Source organism: Kogia breviceps, chromosome 3 (genome assembly GCF_026419965.1).
Source record: "Kogia breviceps isolate mKogBre1 chromosome 3, mKogBre1 haplotype 1, whole genome shotgun sequence".
Taxonomy (NCBI): Eukaryota; Metazoa; Chordata; class Mammalia; order Artiodactyla; family Physeteridae; genus Kogia; species Kogia breviceps.
In genome coordinates, this window is record NC_081312.1 from 139051440 (window position 1) to 139069793 (window position 18354).

General features: G+C 42.9%; 1 protein-coding gene across 7 annotated transcripts in view; it reads right to left on the bottom strand.

Annotated features, from left to right (window-relative positions):
* Positions 1–18354, bottom strand: part of TLN2 (talin 2) — a 463505-nt gene that overhangs the window by 273628 nt on the left and 171523 nt on the right. For all 7 annotated transcript variants that reach the window (XM_067029739.1, XM_059058563.2, XM_067029737.1 and 4 more), the window contains one exon: positions 789–864. The gene's annotated coding sequence lies outside the window, so the exon portion shown is untranslated. The remainder of the gene's footprint in view (positions 1–788; positions 865–18354) is intronic.

Consider the following 18354-nt stretch of genomic DNA (forward strand, 5'->3'; position numbering starts at 1 on the left):
AACTGGTCCTAAATTTTTTATCTCTATTCCACAAAACCTAAAAGTGTGGGAATGATATGGCTTGGGCCAACCTCTTACATTTTACAGATAAGGACTTGGAGACTAGCAGAGATTAACCTGTCCCCACTTGCACAGCTGGTCAAGAACAGAACTGATACGTCTGATGTGCCATGATACGGTTTTGGAGGGTAGGAGCATGAACCAATTCTTTTTAACCTGTCAGACTTCAACTGAGGCACAGCCAAGACCTGCAGAAGAGAGTCTTTTGTCTCTGCCCAGGGCACTTCATACACACTACTTGGGTGCAGGCAGCCACAACCACGACAAGCAGATGGGGAAAGCCAATAATCTGTAACCAAAGTTTACTTCATCTCACGCTTTAGCAATTGTGTATCATCTCTGGAGAGCTCCAGGAACTACCAAATGGTTTTAGGACAAAGATTACTGGAAGTTTCTACATTAATTCCTCATCTAGCACTTCCCTCCCTACCCCCAAAATTATGAGGCATACGTATGGAATGAATGAGAATTCACGCAATAAGGTAAAAAAACAGCTACTCATCCCCTCTTTAGGCCCTCCCGTCCCCCCGCAACAAACTACCAGGTGGAAAAAAAATCACACAGCAATGGAAGTAATAACACCAGGGAGCTACACTCCTGTCTCACAGAACTGTGGTAAAAAAATCAAACAAGACAGTATGAAGTGACAATGTTTTAACGCTCTGTAAAACTTTACCAATGCAAGAGGGTGACCAATGGATAATAAAATATTTTTTTAAAGGACTCACCTAAATTCTCAGTTTATGTAGAGTCGATTTCCCTGAAGATACCCTGAAGCATCTGAGGAGACTTCGGCAGCGATACCTAAAACAATAAAAATCATCAGACTCAAGTAATGTTATAGACATCAGTTTTCAAAAAAAGAAAAATGTCAATCTATACATTTGGTCATTTCCCTCACACTAAGTGTGAAAGGAAATAACTCAGGAAACAATGAATTTCCGCTGCAACACATGGGCTGGGAATTTTCTTCACCAACAGGGAATTGAGGTCCCAAGACACTTATTTTGAAAACCAAAATTATGTTACAGTTGAAGCAAAACCACATTATTCTCTTCCCTGTGATAGGAATGCTTAAAGGCTTTGAATTTAAACAAAGCTGAAATATATACATCCTCCTTCCTGCCCCCACCTATATTTAAAACAAAAATCATTGGTACTGCACTCTGATTCTTTTTAAAAATCAGCATCTGGGCTTCCCTGGTGGCGCAGTGGTTGAGAATCTGCCTGCCGATGCAGGGGACACGGGTTCGTGCCCCGGTCCGGGAAGATCCCACATGCCGCAGAGCGGCTGGGCCCGTGAGCCATGGCCGCTGAGCCTGCGCGTCCGGAGCCTGCGCTCCGCAATGGGAGAGGCCACAACAGTGAGAGGCCCGCGTACCACAAAAAAAAAAAAAAAAAAAAAAAAATCAGCATCCATGAGCTCTTGTCTTATTCACTTTTTTCCTCCTTAGTTGCTGTAACCCATCTGTGAAGCGGTCCCTTCTTGTTTCAACTGTTCCCATCTCGTTCACAGCTTTCTGAGGCACTGATAACTAAGCATTTAGCAGCTTACTCATGAAAACCCAGTTTGGAGCAGAGAAGCACCATAATTGTAGAAGCAAACAAAATGGGCCAGCCACAACTAAACAATGGTCTGACTAACACCATATATATGAACCAATGAAACGATAAACACGCAGCTATAGAACCAAGTATTCATAAGAAACAGACCAAGTACATGTGATCTAATCTGGGTAGGTATGTGAGACTAGTTAATAAATGATGATGGTTAGCTATTTAGGAGGAGGGGAAAATCTAGCACTTTCTCTCTAAAGAGAATAAACTCAGAATCAAGTGAGTACTAGAAAAATATACAGATGAATAGTTTTATAATACAGAAACAGGAAAGGCCTTTTTAAACATGACATCAAAATGTGAAACTCAAGGACTGAAACATTTGGCTGACAACATTTTTTAAATCTCAAATACATGAAAGGCAAAAACAAATCAAAAAAAAAAAAACCGAACAAACAAATCTAGATACTTTGGTCAAAAGATAAAATAAGAAGCTAAGTAGAATATTCATACAAGACACATATGAAAGGTTGCTATCCTTATGCAAAAATGTCTTAAAAGTAAGGAAATTAATACTCCACCTCAAAACGGACAAAGCAAATTAATGAACTTCCCACGAGAATAGAATAGTAATACACATATGAAAAGATACTCAACTATACTAACAATGGAAAAATACAACTTTAGAAAACCTAGCTCTTATTTTTTACCTGTCAGGTTGGTAACAATGCCCAAGACTGACAGTAGCTGTTGTTATGGACCTAGCTCATGATGTAGCTGCTTTGGCAACTATGTCAGCATGTAAAATAGCACACCACTGTGATACAGCAATCCTTCTTTAAGAATTTACTCAAAGTAGATTATTGTGAAAGTGGAAAAATGGATATACATAGCATGTTTATAATAATTGGGGGCAGGGAGTGGGGAGTAAATATCCTAAAGGTCCACAAATAGATGAGGTCAAATAAACAAGTTTTTTATTAATATTTACTGAGAATATCATACCAGTGACTAAAACAGGTAAATGAATAAAACAGGTAAACGACCTGTTTTACCTGTGAATAAAACAGGTAAAAGACCATGCAAAGTTATGATACCATTTCTGCATGTACACATCTGTTGCTGGATGTCCTTATACATGTCTAGAAGGATGTTTGTTAAAATAGTTATGGTTGCCCCTGACTATCCAAATTTAAAAAATTTTTGCTTTTCTTATAATGTTTGAATTTCATATAATGAGCATGAAGTATTTTTCCAAAGAACACAGTGGAGCTGCTTTTTAATCTCATGCTGGAGTGTAAAGTAACACACTGTATAGATTTCTACTTTCCTTCTGTCACCTTCTCTTTCCTCCTTTAGTGACATTTGTGTCACACGTGTGCTTGCTGTGAACACTGATTAGAGAGGTCCCTTCCTCCTCTCTGGTTCCTATTCATTCCTGAGGGCCACTTCGTCCTTGCCTTTAGTTCCTAAGACACACCTGTATCCTTATTATAAATCTTTTTTTTTTTTAACTTAAGCTAGCTCAAGTGAGTTTGTTATTTGTGACCAAAGGCACACCATGTAATACAGTGTTGCTTTTTATTTTCCACCTTCTCAATCATCCCATTCCATCTGAAAACACAACAGTAAATCTTGTAATCACATGAATGAAGATTTATCGTATACAATGTCACGTATTATTTATGACCTACAGCCGAAGGAACTGAAGCAAGCAGCTCAAAACTAGTATAACAAAGGCAAAAATAGGACTTCGAGAGACATGGGGGTTTGTGCCTGACTTATATGAGAACTGAGGAAAAGACTATTTGAATAAGAATAAAAACAAAGGGGACATATTTGTCCAGATGGGCCACTTCTATGGTAAAAATAGTCTCCATTATCATGTTTTAACCACTTTGCAGATTTATTTTTATTGGGTTATATTTATATATGAAGAGCTTTTTTTTTTTCTACTTAGACTTGAAAATATAGAAATGTATTCCCATAATGGGCCCATTATGTTCAATTTATCTCCAGCAAACAAATTTACTTTTCTCCTTGCCCTATTTTTAAAGGTTCAGAAGTTCCATATAATATACAAATCCTCATAATACCATAATTACAAACCTGGCTAAAAAGCCACAAATATACAAATCCCTTTTAGAGGTGTGCTGGATGTCAAATACAAATCTAATTAATCTCCCTTCATCTCCTGAAGTCTCCTTCTCCCCTCAAAAAAATTTCCCTAGAAGGTAGAAAGAGGACAAGAACCATTATCCAGTTTTAAAGATGAACAATCTAAGACCTAACTAAGTATCTGTGCCTCCAAGGCATAACTCAAACCCACAGGCCACCCAGTGCCAGCTGCCGGCCTCTGTTCTGAGCCCTCCTCAGGGCAGGGGCACCTTTCTAAATAGATAGAAAGTGGAGCCAGGTAAATCCACATTTGAGGCTGAGATGCATTAGGATTTATGACACCGAACACTGCATTTAAGGGAAGCAACAGCACAGTGGTTTAAAGTGAGGTGATCGTTCCTGGTTCTGTCATTTTTTAGTTGTTTGGCCTCGGTGTGCCTCAGTTTCTTCCTAGGTAGTAATGCCCAGAAAAAGGGCCGTTGTGAGGATTAAAGGTTGTAATTCATCTAAAGCAATGAGTAATGCTCAAGAGTCAAACATGGTCTTGCTTGAGCTCCAGCTCAGCAGGAGCCCTGATGGTAACTGCCCACAGGTAGAAACTCATTATTGCCTGATCAGAGAGCAAGGTCCCTAGAGAACCCTGGAACAGAATCTATCTCTAGGTAGGACACTTACCTATTCAAAATGCTTATTCTGAATAAGACATGAATAAGACCCTTCCAATTAAATAGAAACTTACTTAAAGGAACCAGGAGCCTGTTATTTCAAGGAACATTGCCTTCAAGCAGCCTTCTCTGGATCCTATGATAAATCACTTGGCAGCTCCCACGTTCTACCTCTCCTGGAGTATTTTGAGAGGCATATGTAGATGTGACCAAAAAGCAGCAAAAGATGCTAGCTCAAATGCTTGACACCAATAGCAGGACTTAACTGTTTTTGCATCCTGGACCACTTCCTACTTCCTTGAGGAAGTTTACACACACCTCTCCAAGTCCCAGGTCACTCATTCACCAGAACAGAGATAGTAATACTTAGATATTTCAGATGGAGAAATGAAATTAAAATGGATGGGTGAAGTTCCTAACACAGTGCCTGGAGCCCAGTAAGTGTCCAGTAAATGGTACATCTTTAATTGATTATCATCTGAACAGCATTAAAGAAGCAAAACACATTAAGTAATCTGAGAGAGACCCTACACGGGAATTTTTCACCATGAGAGTTTTATGGACTCTTGGTTTCCACGTCTCCCTTGAGGAAATCCCCACAGGAAGGCAGGGCCACGTTGGAGGGGATGTAAGGAGGCAAGGGGGTCTCAAGCCATGAAGGGCCTGTACAATGCATATGGCTGAAATCGCACTATGTGGTCACACACCAAGCAGCCAAGAACACATCTGTCCTAAGATTTCATTAAAAGATGGACAACAGTGTAACATGACACTCAAACTTTGTCCCGTACCTTCTATATGAGCATAAACATCAGGAGATGGGCCTGTATGGGTAACCATCCCAAGTGCTTTAATAAGGTAAGACCAAACAAAGCAGCAGGAAATCCACTAGATTTTAGCCAAACACGAGCAGAATATACTACTCTTAGCTTGAAGTTATCATTAACACTTGACACATTTATTACTAATTGTTCAAAAATAAAATCCAAGAAGAAAGAAACCAAGTAATTTTTCAGTAGCCATAAAATAGAGAGAGGAAGAGCCAAAGAGAGAAAAGAGGAGGAATTGTGAAAACAAAATCCTTCCAACTTCCTCCAACTTCTACCACTTGGCAAGGATTATTCTTTTCTTCTCTGAAACCCCAAGAACATTTTCACTGAAAGCACAGCTCAATGATTAGAGTCCAGCTCTACTGTGTCAGAAGGTATCTGCCTCCAGGGGGAAATGTCCAATTCTCTTTTCATGGCTTCCCCTGGCTGAGTTTCAGCTAGAGGCTGGGTCCTGGGGTCAAAGGAAACTACTCACTAAAGCCAAGCTCTAAAGCACCAAAGCCCAAGGCCTTCAGAGATGAGGAATGATACATGGCCTTGTCCTCTGCAGGCAGAAAGACTCCAGAAATCCCTCTGTATGCCTCTAAAAGCAGCATTCCAGCAAACTAGAAACTAAGAGGTGTTACATGCAAAAAAAAGAAAAAAAATCTTAATATAAATGTGTGAAATGCTGGTTTAAACCAAATTAAGGAGTTCTGCTAATGCAGAACAATTTGGACGCTTTAATGTGCTAATGTGGATTATAAATAAGTGGCCCCAACCTTATTTGTACACAGATCCCTTTACCTTTGTGGTCTACGTCTTGGTACAAGTGCCCAGGCAACAGTTTGGAAAACAATGTTAAAATTAGTTCTTTTATGCAAATGACTATTGAAGTCTCACTCTGCCCCACCACACTCGCAATGACATGACCAGGCACCACTCCCCTCAAGATCAGTTCACAGTGCAAACGATATTAACGCAAAGTAGTGTGAAACTCATGTTTACTAGGAGGGCTAGGGAAGTGCTCTAATTACACTGCTTTACCGCCTTCAGTCTTTAGATGCTTTTCACAACTGGACAACTTGAGAGATGCCCTGAATTCCCTGTGGTTCTACAATTCACTGTTCCCTTCTCTCACTTATATGTATGTGTCTTTATGTAAAAGTATCAATAAAACTAAATTAGTAACGTGAGGAGCTAGAATGTAAGCTTCACAAGAACAGGGACTCTCCTTGGTCCATAGCTATTCCCCCAGCCCTTGAACAGTGCAGGTACAAGGATGTCCCACAAACATTTGACTATCTGAATAAAGTAATGAATAAATAAGCTTACAAAAGTGTATCATTAACTCATTTTACAAACTGGCCAAAAGATACACTCTACAGCTTTACGTCAAACTGACTTTGAAATGCTCACTCTCAAACAATTTCCTATTTCTTTTTTCTCAAAAAAAGTGTGTTTTGCCCATTTTATTCCCACGATGATCTCCCATCCTTTGCAACCCCCCCACCACACACACACCCAAAAAGGGATATTTTTCCTTTGACTTTTGGGTTAGAAGGAACTTCAATACTATGAACTTAATGTTTAAAATAACCCTGAGATGTTGCAACATCTTCAAATGTACACATAAAAATTTAAACGTTTTCGCTAAACCCAATTCACTATGACAAAATAAGACAAGGCATTTTAAAAAAACTTTAACAACTGTGGTTTTTTTTTTTTTTTTTAAGGGGAGGAACAGGAAAGAGCAGGAAAGGAGTGTTTCCGTTCCTCCTTTTGGTCATTCACAAAATTATTGGTAAATTGACTAGACCTTTCCCACCCCCATTCCTCCTACAAAGCTGTTAAGGCCAGGGTGCTCCTATCTGGTAATTCCCAACTTTCAGCTGGGCTATAGTCCCATCTCTTGCAGCAGCCCTGCCCAGGGCCACCCGTGGGCCAGCCTTCCTCCACCCCAGAATAAACCATCCAGGACAGTCATCTGAGTCTGTCCTCAGCTCCCCAGCTGCAGGAATCTCTGGGGCCCACTTCCTCACCCACCACCTCACCTGTCCTGGGAATCAGTGACCCAGCACCACCGAGCCCACGCTCCTCCTGGAGCCCTGCACCCTCTGCATTGCTTCCCCTGCAGTGGTCTTTGACCTCCTGTCTTACACGCTTACAACGGCCTCCCCACACCCCTAATTCACCTGGCGCCCCATCAAGTTCTACCTACTCCGGGGAGGCTTCATGGACCACATCTTTATTTCAACTTAATATGGTAAATGTAAAAACAATCTATGTACGTGTCTATAGTCCACACTAGACTGTGAGCTCCCAGAGGGCAGGAGCTATGGCTCCCCCCAGAGTTCTCGCCTCAGATCAGAGCTCAGTTTGTAATACCCATTACATGCTCAGTAGGTATCTGAAGAATTAATGAACATATGTTGCATGATTAATAATTTTGAGACACCAGGGATGAGAGTAGGGGACTTTAAGAGGCTGGGGTACAACAGCAGGGTCAGGATGGAGTCAGGGGTTTGTGTGTATATGTGTGTATATGCACACCCGCACTGAAGAGAAGGGGCTGCCTCATTCCATAAGCTTCCTTCCTGGTTCTTCAAGGTCAAGGCTCCAGTTAAACCCCACCGCCACCCCCAACCCCGCCCCTGCTTTCCTCTTTTAGTCCCAGGGATTGGCCGATGACTCACTCTCCTGACACAAACATAGTGAATTTGAGTCAGTGTCTCTCCTGTTTGGCTTGGTGTCAATGAAGGAACTACACCATTTCATAATTATGCCTTTTTTCCCCATCCCGAAGCAAACAAAGGCTTTGAGGTTTAACGATTAGAGAACGGTATAAGAAGATGCCCCCTCCTATAAGCCATTTCTCATCCTAACCCCTAAAGACCATCTCTTATGCTCACTCCAGCTTGGACCCTGTGGGAGAGCAGAGAGTCACACAGGCACCAACACTGCAAGCTGATGTACATGGAGAGGCAAGTGTTATTCATCAACCAGCAACCAGCAAAGCATTTCTTTTAGGAAGATGAGGTGAGAGGCTGCAGCAAAGAGAGCAAAAAGATTCACCCATACAGCGGAATATTGTTCAGCACTAAAAAGAAATGAGCTCTCAAGCCATGAAAAGACATCAAGGAACATTAAATACGTATTATGAGTGAAAAGTCTTTCTGAAAAGGCTACGTCCTGCATGATTCCAAGCGAATGACATTGGAGAAAAGGCAAAACTATGGAGACAGTAAAAAGATCAGTGGTGGCTAGGGCTTGGGAGGAGAGACGGATGAAGAGGTGGAGCACAGAGGACTTTGAGGGCAATGGAACTATTCTGTGTTATACTCAATGGTGGACACATGTCATTATACATTTGTCAAAGCTGATAGAACATACAATACCAAGAGTGAACCCTAATGCAAAGTATGAACCTTGGGTGATTATGATGTGTCAATGTAGGTTCATCAATTGTAACAAATGTACCCTCTGGTGAGGGGTGCTGATAATGTGGGAGGCTGTGTATGCATGTGGACAGTGGGTATGTGGGAACTGCTTACTGTCTGCCCGATTTTGCTGTGAACCTAAAAGTACTCTAAAAATATAAAGTCTATGAAAGTAAAACTAAAATGAGCCAAAAGAAAAGGGTTTGGTATGGTATCACAAATTCCCCCCAGGCACTGAAGCCAGGGACACTCCTATGGTAGAGCCTGGGGAGAGGTTTAGAGTGAGACAAGGTGGGCTTGGCCCATAGAAGCAGTGATGGAGGATCTGGGTTCCACTGGCCAGCTGGACATCACCTGCACGTAGCAGAGGCTGCTACGTGAACCAGGGCTGTCCTACACAGCGCTCCAACCTGCTAGAAGTGACCCTGAGAAAGCATCCTCTCCCACTCTTCTTCTCACTGCCACCTCAACCTTTAATGGGAGGGCTACTCTTCCAACACTAGCTCCTCAAGAACTTCTTCTGTACTGAAATCATTCAACTGAAGAACACAAAGAGAGAATACTACTTCTTCAAGTAAGTTAACCATCTAATTTCCTGTGCCAATGAAAAACGCACCAACTACCATGGACTATCCCAGGGCTGCCGCCAGGAGAAGGGATGGTCTTCCTATATAGGAGACATGTTAAGCTCCTGTGAACTCCCATAACGCGTTCATTCCTCCAGTCCTCAGAGCCTGGTTGCCCAGGTGTGCTGAGCCAACATATGACACCATGAAAGTGACAGGAAGAATAAAGGTGCCAAGTGGAATTTCATCAGCTTGTGGGCAACTTAAAATAGGTATTACAGACAATAAGATGGGGCCCTTTGGGAGGATGGTTGGCTAATGGAGACAAGTTAGCTACTCAGGTATACATAATGTGGAAATCGGGGACACACTGTTTTATAAATAAGAACTTGTCATCCCTTGGCTCTGATTAGTAGCTACTGTAATCCCTCAAAATTCATTTTTCCAAAGTAATATTGCTGCCCTCATATCTCTTACTATGTGCGATCTGGTCTTCATGAATGGCCACGTGATATATTTTTCCAAAAGGCTAAATCCGTCCAATCTTTGCTCCACTGGCCAAAGATTCTCCTTTACGTATTCGTTTTGGTACATTTCATTCAAAACCAAATACCCCAAAACAAACAGTTCTTTTGTCACTGAAATTTCTTCCTCCTCTTAGAACATTTTGAAAATTAATCCTCCTGAGCCATATGTGTCCTCCTCCCTGTCCCTGATCTGTCATTCCAAGTTCCCCCTTTCCCAAGCAGCCTTCCTTCCCATGTGGTTTCCCATACTCTTGCTGTCCTCTCAGTTTTTCATGGGTCTTGGAAGACTTCTCTGCATAATCTGGCAATTCATTATATTGTATTCCTTCTAATTCTGGTTCCACAAGGTTCTACAACTCCAATAGATAAGATACCCTCAAGTGGCCAGCATGGAGACTGGTGCCGAGTCACCCAAGGCCAGTGGCATCCTTGTTCCCTTTCACGCATGCCGAGTGCATATGGGCAGTGTGGGTCCTTCAAGCCTCACTTGACTCCTCTGTGAAAGGCAGAAGGGAAACCTCCTTCACAAGCCAACCCAAGGACCACATAAGCATAAGGCCTGGGGTAAAACATGCCTGCAGCCAACAGTGACTTTCTTCTCCTCCGCGTGTGTGATCTCTGGGCTCTGGAACTAGAATAAAATCTCTCTAAGGGCAAGATCGGGACTCGCACCTTTCCTGTATTTCTTCAAGGCATTTTCACACAAGGGAATGTCCAGTAGATGGTTTTCAAGTGATGTTTTCGAGTTAATGGCCATTATTTTTGGATAACAAAATTTCAGAGTTTTCTTTACAACCTCATATACCATCTAAAAACCTAAAGCTTTCTATTAAAAATTTCAAATAGCTAATAAAGAGAATAATGAACCCCTAAGTACTCACCACTCAGCTCCAACAATGATCAATTCAGTCACTCTCATTTCATCCAAACCCCTCTTACTTCCTTGTGCAAATCTCCCTCACTGGAGATTATTTTGAAGCAATACCAGCTATCATCCCATTTCAATATAAGTAGTTTATAAAACTAGAATTTTTAAATAAGAATGCTTAATAAAGCTGCTTTCACTTAGAAAAAATAAAAAGTCTAGGCTTATCCAATAACATTATGGCCATCTCGTTCTCTCTGTCCCCACTGCACAGAGTAAGATATAGATGACCCAAGACAGACTCAGCAGGCCTGGGTTATGACTCTTGGCAGCACAGGAGCTGTCTGGATGACTATGGGCAGGACAGCTCCAGGGCCCCTCCCACGAGACCTCTGCTCCCAAGGAGGAAATCAGAACGTGAGGGATCTGATGCGCACAGCTCACCTGCTTGGGCACAGCTAGGACTTTCTACTTCCCTTTTCTGCTTGTCTGTTATCCCCAGCACCAGCCTCACTTCCCGGAGTAACCTAGCCTCTCCTTGCCTTCTGCCAAAAACAGAATTAGTAAGTATACAGTATTCAGGTAGCAAAGTCTTTTCCAGGAATAAGAGAAGAGATTAAAAAAAAAAAAAAAAAATCACTCCATTATCTGTTTTTAATTCAATCTCTCAAATAAAAAACAAAAAATATAAAGCAGTATCCTGCTTGACTTCTATCCTGGTCTCTGCCCTTATGGAACAAGTAAAAGCAGTTCTCATGCTCCCTCCCTGCCCTTGGGTGAGATTAACCAGCCTGTCCACAGAAATGACCTGCTAAAAAACTGATGCGGGTAGCCAGAGGCCTTTGGAGAAGGGATGAGTCCCCAGAGGGTCCACTGCTGTCCCCTCTAAGGTAACTGTGAAATCACTTAAAATTATTTTGGACCAAATCGTAATTGAAATATGAAACTACTCTCATAATCGTGCAAATTATCTACCTCACTGTGGACTTTGTTTCTCTCTACCTATCATAGCTACTAGCCATTTGTGACCAATGAGCTCTTGATATGTGGCTGATCCAAATGGAGACCTGCAATGAGTATAAAGTCCAACGATTTTGAAGGCAAAAAGAATATAAAATACCCCATTAACAAATTCTATATTATATTTGGAAATGTTAACATTTCGTATGTACTGAGTTCAATAAAACGTTAAAATTAATTTCACCATTTTTAATGTCGCTACTGGAGAATTTAAAATTATATGGCTCACATTATATTTCTAGTTGCAGTGCTTCTCTAGATTTTAATTGCTTTTCACAACAGCATAAATAGGTTTCACGTTAACCTACCATAACTGGTGTTATTTGAATACAACCCTAAAGCTAAAATTAATTCACTTGGACTTCCCTTTTGAATTATTTTGCGTATTTCCCCTAATGGTTCCTGCCAATTCCCATTAAGATTTAAATATTTAATTTAAGTGTTCCAGTAAGACAATCACAGCTACCTTGAGCATAGAATATCACGTAATCACCAGACAGACCCCATCAGACTGAGAGTCAAAACATTTTAATGCTGTGCTATTTAAAAAGCAATTCCCAATCCCTATTTTTTATCTCACAATCAGAATATAACATTTCTTCTGGCTGTTATGACCTTGGGTATTAGAATTTCACTCCACGCAGCTGAGAAAATATTCAAACCCATATTTCTACTATAAGACAAAGAAGGGCTGGGCATTCTCCATAAAGGAGAAGGAGGAAAGCCACTTACCTGCCTTCTATTGGTTTCCAATGGATGAAATGATGAACATCTGATTAAACTGGGGGTTGGACACTGATTTTTTTTTTTTTTAAAGGAAAGTCAAACAAACATTCCACCTGACCTCTGAATGTCAGTAGACTTTAAAGTTCTTCCCAGCTGTGTTTCTTTGTGATCAGCAGAGATCAGAATAAATTGGAGTGATTTGGTTAAAAATAATAATAATAAAAATAAAAGTGACTCCATGGAAACTGATGAATTAAGTACAACCTCCATTGTCCAGCCCAGTGTCATCCACAGGGCGGTCTGTCCACACCTAGTTTGTGACTGGTCTGCAATAACACAAGTATAGAAATTGAGAGTGAACATTTGGAAATTTTTATAGCAATCTGACAAAGTATTTATGTTGCTTGAATGTAATAAATATAAAAATGCTTATAGTTTATATGTCTTTTTCAAATATTTCATTTTTTTGTATTTTTTAATTGATAAACAAAAGTAGGTCAGCCCAAAACAAATTGTAAATTAAATGACTAATGGTTCCTTCCATTCATTAAATGACTAGTTGGTTCCTAAACCAACTCACCGGAATCCTCCATTTTCTGGTCATCTCATTCTACACCTGCAGGAGTTGGGACACAGAAGGTAATAAAGGGGAAAGGGAGCTGAAACTACATTCTTAGGGAGGAAAAACCACCACTTAGGAGAGGGTGAGTAAAGCACAACTATGTCCATGCCATAGCTAGGATTAGGGTCTATAACAGTATAATATTTTTACCACTGCAATTACAATGCCGCATTGCTTCGATTATAAAATGCCATGGGTTATAAATCACACGGTGATATAATATGCAAGTGCTGGGTCCTCATTGAATATTAAATTATAAACAAACTAAAGTTCACATGTGGAATGATTACACCTCAACTAAACAAAAATGTCAAGTGTTCATTAAAGACACGCGGAATCAAGTAATGGTGTTCTTTAAAAGCCTTCTAGGTTGAAGTTAAAAGCTAAAGATTTCTAGGTGAGTAAAAAGCCCATTAGTAACCACCAACCACGTACAAAAAATGTTCTGAGGGACAGAAAAATGAAGCAGCAGCCCCTGTAGAATTCACAATCGAGATGGCAAGACAGACGGTACCCAAACTATCAAGGGGCAGAGAGATAGGCAGCTTAAGCATCCAACGACTCGCACTGGCAGTCACTTCAATTACAGTCACTCTCAAAGCTCCTTCCTTCCTTAGGCCCTGTACCAGCCCACAGAGAGGCTCCCAAGAAGGCTGTATCCTTCTGGGTGACTGTGACCCAAGGTCAAGGGCTGAGCAAGGGGTCAGACATCTGCGCTCCTGCCCCACAGCCAGCACTCTCCAGCTGTTTGTGTGCCTAGGGAGCTAAGCATCTGTGTCCTTTTGTGTAAAACGGGTTAACAACACATATCCCTCAGGGTTACGGGGGTGGTGGGTTTTGATGCTAAAATCTTTGGGGATTTGGGCAAGTTGTAGACTGAAGAAAAGAAGCCACCGCCCGGAGGGGAAGGGGGACTCCCAGAGAAAGGAGACCTTGGGGAGATGGAGAGAAAGAGAGAGCTTCTTCCGCCCCAGAGCTCTTCCCTCACACTGGACACTGGCAGGGAGAGAGGAAGGAAGTGGGGCAGGCGGTACTTTAGGGACCTCTGCTTTCCATGGGGGGTGGGAGGGGTGTCCTCTATGAAAAGTGGGTGCCAAGGAGGAGGTGGAGTAAAGGCGGCTCAAGCGAGCTGAGAAGTCTGCGTGCTTCCCGGAGAACCTGAGTGTGTGCGTGGAGCAGGGGTCCCTAAAAGGACGCCATGTGCCAAGAGGCTGAGCAGAGGTCGTGGCTCCCAGTGTGTGCGGCCACCAGCCTCCAGCAGTGTCCCCAGGGGAAGCCACGCAGCCTTCATCCTCCAAGGCTCAGGAAGCTCCAGTCCCCAGTCAAGGAGGAAGTGCAAGCGGGGGAGCCTAACAGAGCGGGAGGAAAGGAGGAGTGTCAACAGGGAGGTTTCGAGGAGGTCAAAGAGCAGAGAGTGGGGTGCCGTCAGGACACACGAGACGGGGCGCTACTTCTGGGAAAACCGACACCTGCCTCAGGGTGTGGTTAACTGGAAAACTGGAGGAAGGGCAACTGGGAGGTGGCAGCAGGGAGTCAGACCCCTCCTCCAGACCCCAGGGCCCTGGGAGTGTCCCGCCAGGGCAACAGTGACTAAGGAAAGGCAGGGGCCATGAAGGAGCCCGGAATCAAGTGTTGAGAAGCAGCATTCCGAGCTCAGTTTCGCCACTCATAGAACACTCGGTCACTAGGTACTCGGTTTTCATGGACTTCCAGACCTCTGGCTGCTACCACACAAACTGGCGCAGAAAAGTTGGGCAGAGAGTAGGTTTAAAAAGCCTCATTTAAGGGTGGGGCAGGGGAGGGGAGGGGAGGGGAGGCTGACAGCAGTCCACCTAAGCGCAGATATGTGTGGAGGAGCTGCTGGGCAATTCAAGATACCTGTCAGCTGAGTATCCCTCGAGAAAATGACTGTGTACCACGTCAAGCCACAGAACCCGAACAGAAGAACTCACAGAATTTGAAGACAAAGCAGGTAGCTATTAAGTTCCTACCAGGTCAGGCACCAGGCATAGCACCTCCACATACCAACACACCAGACACAAAGAGAATGAAAGACCGTTTCCGGTACCTGTTCTGCCCTTGAAGATCGTGATTAGATGAAGAGGAGCATAGAGAAGTCTAAAAGAGCCCTAAGAGACGTATCAACCAAATGCAACAAGATATTTAGTATGAAGGTGCTTTTAGGTTTCATACGGGTTCATTTATGTTTAGAGATGATAATTATGTTTCAGGGGGAAAAAAAGCCCCAATCTTTTAGAGTTACGTACTGAAATACATACAGATGAAATGTGATGCTGAGGATTTATTTCAAACTAATCACGTGAGAAGGAGGGGTTCTTGATGAAACAAAATGGGTTGTATATTAATAATCACTGAAGCTGGGTGATGGGTACACAGGAGCGCCTACTGACCTTCTGCTTCTGCAGATGTTTCCAACTTCCAATTAAAAACTAAAAACAAATAAATGAAAGGCAATACGTGAAGGTACAGTTCATTGTTTGGAACCTAGCTGTGTCAGTCTGATGACAGTACTGCAACACACTTGAAACTCTGAAAGTGTTTAAATGGTGAAAATGCCTAAGGCTTTAAAGGAAGATCAACAGTTCCATAGGGGTGGAGTCTTTTTTCTTTAAGTTTTCTAAGGAAGCGCGACTAGCTGGCTGTACACACATGAAGTCATGCTTGAGAAGATCCAGGAACTACATCTGCCCAAACAGTGCGTCACCTTGACATCCAACTTTGGCACCTTCCCCTCCAATGACATGAAGTAAGTTTGACTGATTCACAGGTGTGGTGGCCAACAGACTCCTGTCATGCTTTACCGCCCAGATGAGGAATCAAGCAACGGAAACGTGCCAAGTGTCAGGCATCCTCGATGTGACTGGTATCCTCATCTTAAAGCCACCAGAGGAATGACAATAAGCCAGAGAATAAGCCTGCTCTAACAGCTGATAACATTGATTTGATCATCACCTACTGCCTTCACTTCTGTGAGACCCACATCATGACCATATTCAGCACAGATGGGTTGAAATAGGCATTGGGACTTCCCTGGTGGAGCAGTGGTTAAGAATCCGCCTGCCAATGCAGGCAACATGGGTTCGAGCCCTGGTCTGGGAAGATCCCACATGCCGTGGAGCAACTAAGCCCATGCGCCGCAACTACTGAGCCTGTGCTCTAGAGCCTGCAAGCCACAACTACTGAGACTGCAGGCCACAATTACTGAAGCCCGTGCACCTAGAGTCCGTGCTCTGCAACAAGAGAAGCCACCGCAATGAGAAGCCCCTGCGTCACAACAAAGAGTAGCACCCCGCTCGCCACAACTAGAGTAAGCCCACGTGCAGTAGGACTGGCTTAAGCCAGTGGTGATTTTGCCCCCCAGGGGATATCTGGCATTGTTTAGAGACACTTTTAGTTGCCACAACTAATTAGGGAGGTGCACTGCTACCGGCATCTGATGGGTAGAGGCCAAGGACACTGCTCAACATGCTCCCATGTACAGGACGGCCCCACACAACAAAGAATTATCTGGCCTAAATGTCAATGGGCTTAAGTTGAGAAGACCAGGCTTAAACAAGTAAAATTAAGGGCTAAAGGAAGGTTCAGACTTGTTCAGAGAGGGAGGGAGTGAGGAAGGGAGAATCATACTATCTTTTACAAGTCCCGCATTTATATGTTTCTACCAATATTCTTTAACCAGATGTGGTGTTTGATGCCATGCTCTCTGGTGTAGCTCTTTTTTTGTTCACTAACACAAGAGGGGCCAGACACTTGAGAGACTACAACTGCCAAGACCAATATTTGCTTTTTTCCAACGGCCATGTTTACCCAAGATTATTCTGCCCTTGGTGAACTGGAAATTAACTGGCTGTTGACACACTTGGAATAGAGCCAAGGAATAGTCTGGCATCCTTTCCCATGATGGCGAAGAGGGAACACGGTTCAAGAAGACCAATCTGTAAAACTTCTGGATGGAAAAGTTTGGATGCAAAGACCACCTCAACTTTTGGATAGAATCCCTTTGCAACCACTTTGAAAACAAGTTCCTCTCAACAGGGCAATAAGATTTTCAACAGCACAGGAGAACTCTGCGAAGAGGAAGAAGGGCAGGGGCATAAGGAAAGCTACACAGTAAGGGAAGGAAGAGGGAGGACAAGTATCACCAAATAATTTAACAGCACGTTGACCCAAAGAAGGCAGAAAGGAGAACAAACTCACACCTAATTACTGCTCCGTCAACTGTAGCTTTACAGCCGGGAAAGACTATCTTTAGCTTGACTGTTAACCCTGAAATATAACCCACCATTGACCTCCATGGTGACCAATTATAGATTCTCTTCTTGTTTGATTTCTACTATTTACATTCACATAGGTGGCCTGTTTATATAAAAGATACTTTTGGTAACTGAAATTCAGCTACACCTGATTTGCACAATCACACAATTTCTCTCACGGGCCACAGAGCTTCTTTTTTCACAGCAGCCATTCACTCTACTTTATCACAAAAATTCAACTGCGGCTACAATCACTACCAAGTTCACCTGCTTACATGAGAAGCCAAGAGATTTTGGACTAAAGACTGTACCAACACCACACGTGAACTCCAACTGCTATCCATTCAAGAAAGTCTGGGAGCCAAGGTGTGCCTGAGATGGCGATTCCAACATCCTGGCAATCCTGAGCACCGATGCTTGGACTAATGAGGGCTCTGATGGGAACTTTCTCCATCTCCCAGTGTCTCCTAGAAAGGTGCTGAGGTGCTAGACCCAGAAAGCCAGACCAGACATGCCCTGCCCCAAGTGTCCATGCTTTGAGGTATGGAGGGCAAGTTCAGAGCAGACCCTTCAGTCCTTCCATGAGAACTCACACCCAACCTCTGGCCTAAAGGGGTTGAATGGTGCCCCCCCCCAAAAGCTATGTCCACAACTTAGTCATTGGAACCTGTATATATGGCCTGATTTGGAAAAAGTCTACAGATTTACATCTGGATATTGAGGATACTGAGTTGAGATCATCCTGGATTACATGGGCAGGCCCTAAATCCAATGAGAGGTGTCCTTATAAGAGCAAGAAGAGAAGCCACAGAAGACAGGGGTATGTATGAAGTGTGGTAGCCACAAGGCAAGGCATTCCTGGAGCCACCAGGAGTGAGAAGAGGTCAGAGATGATTCTCCCCTGGAGCCTTCAGAGGGAGCACGGCTCTGCCAACAACCCAGTTTTGACTTCGGACCTCCAGAACTGTTAAAGAATAAATTTCTGATGTAGTAAATGAAAGGTAGCAAAATATGCTGCTTTGGGATAATGACTATTTTGAGCTGTAGACAAGGGAGAAACAGCAAATGCAAGCAGAGGCTTTCTCTGAACTCCCCTTATCTGCCT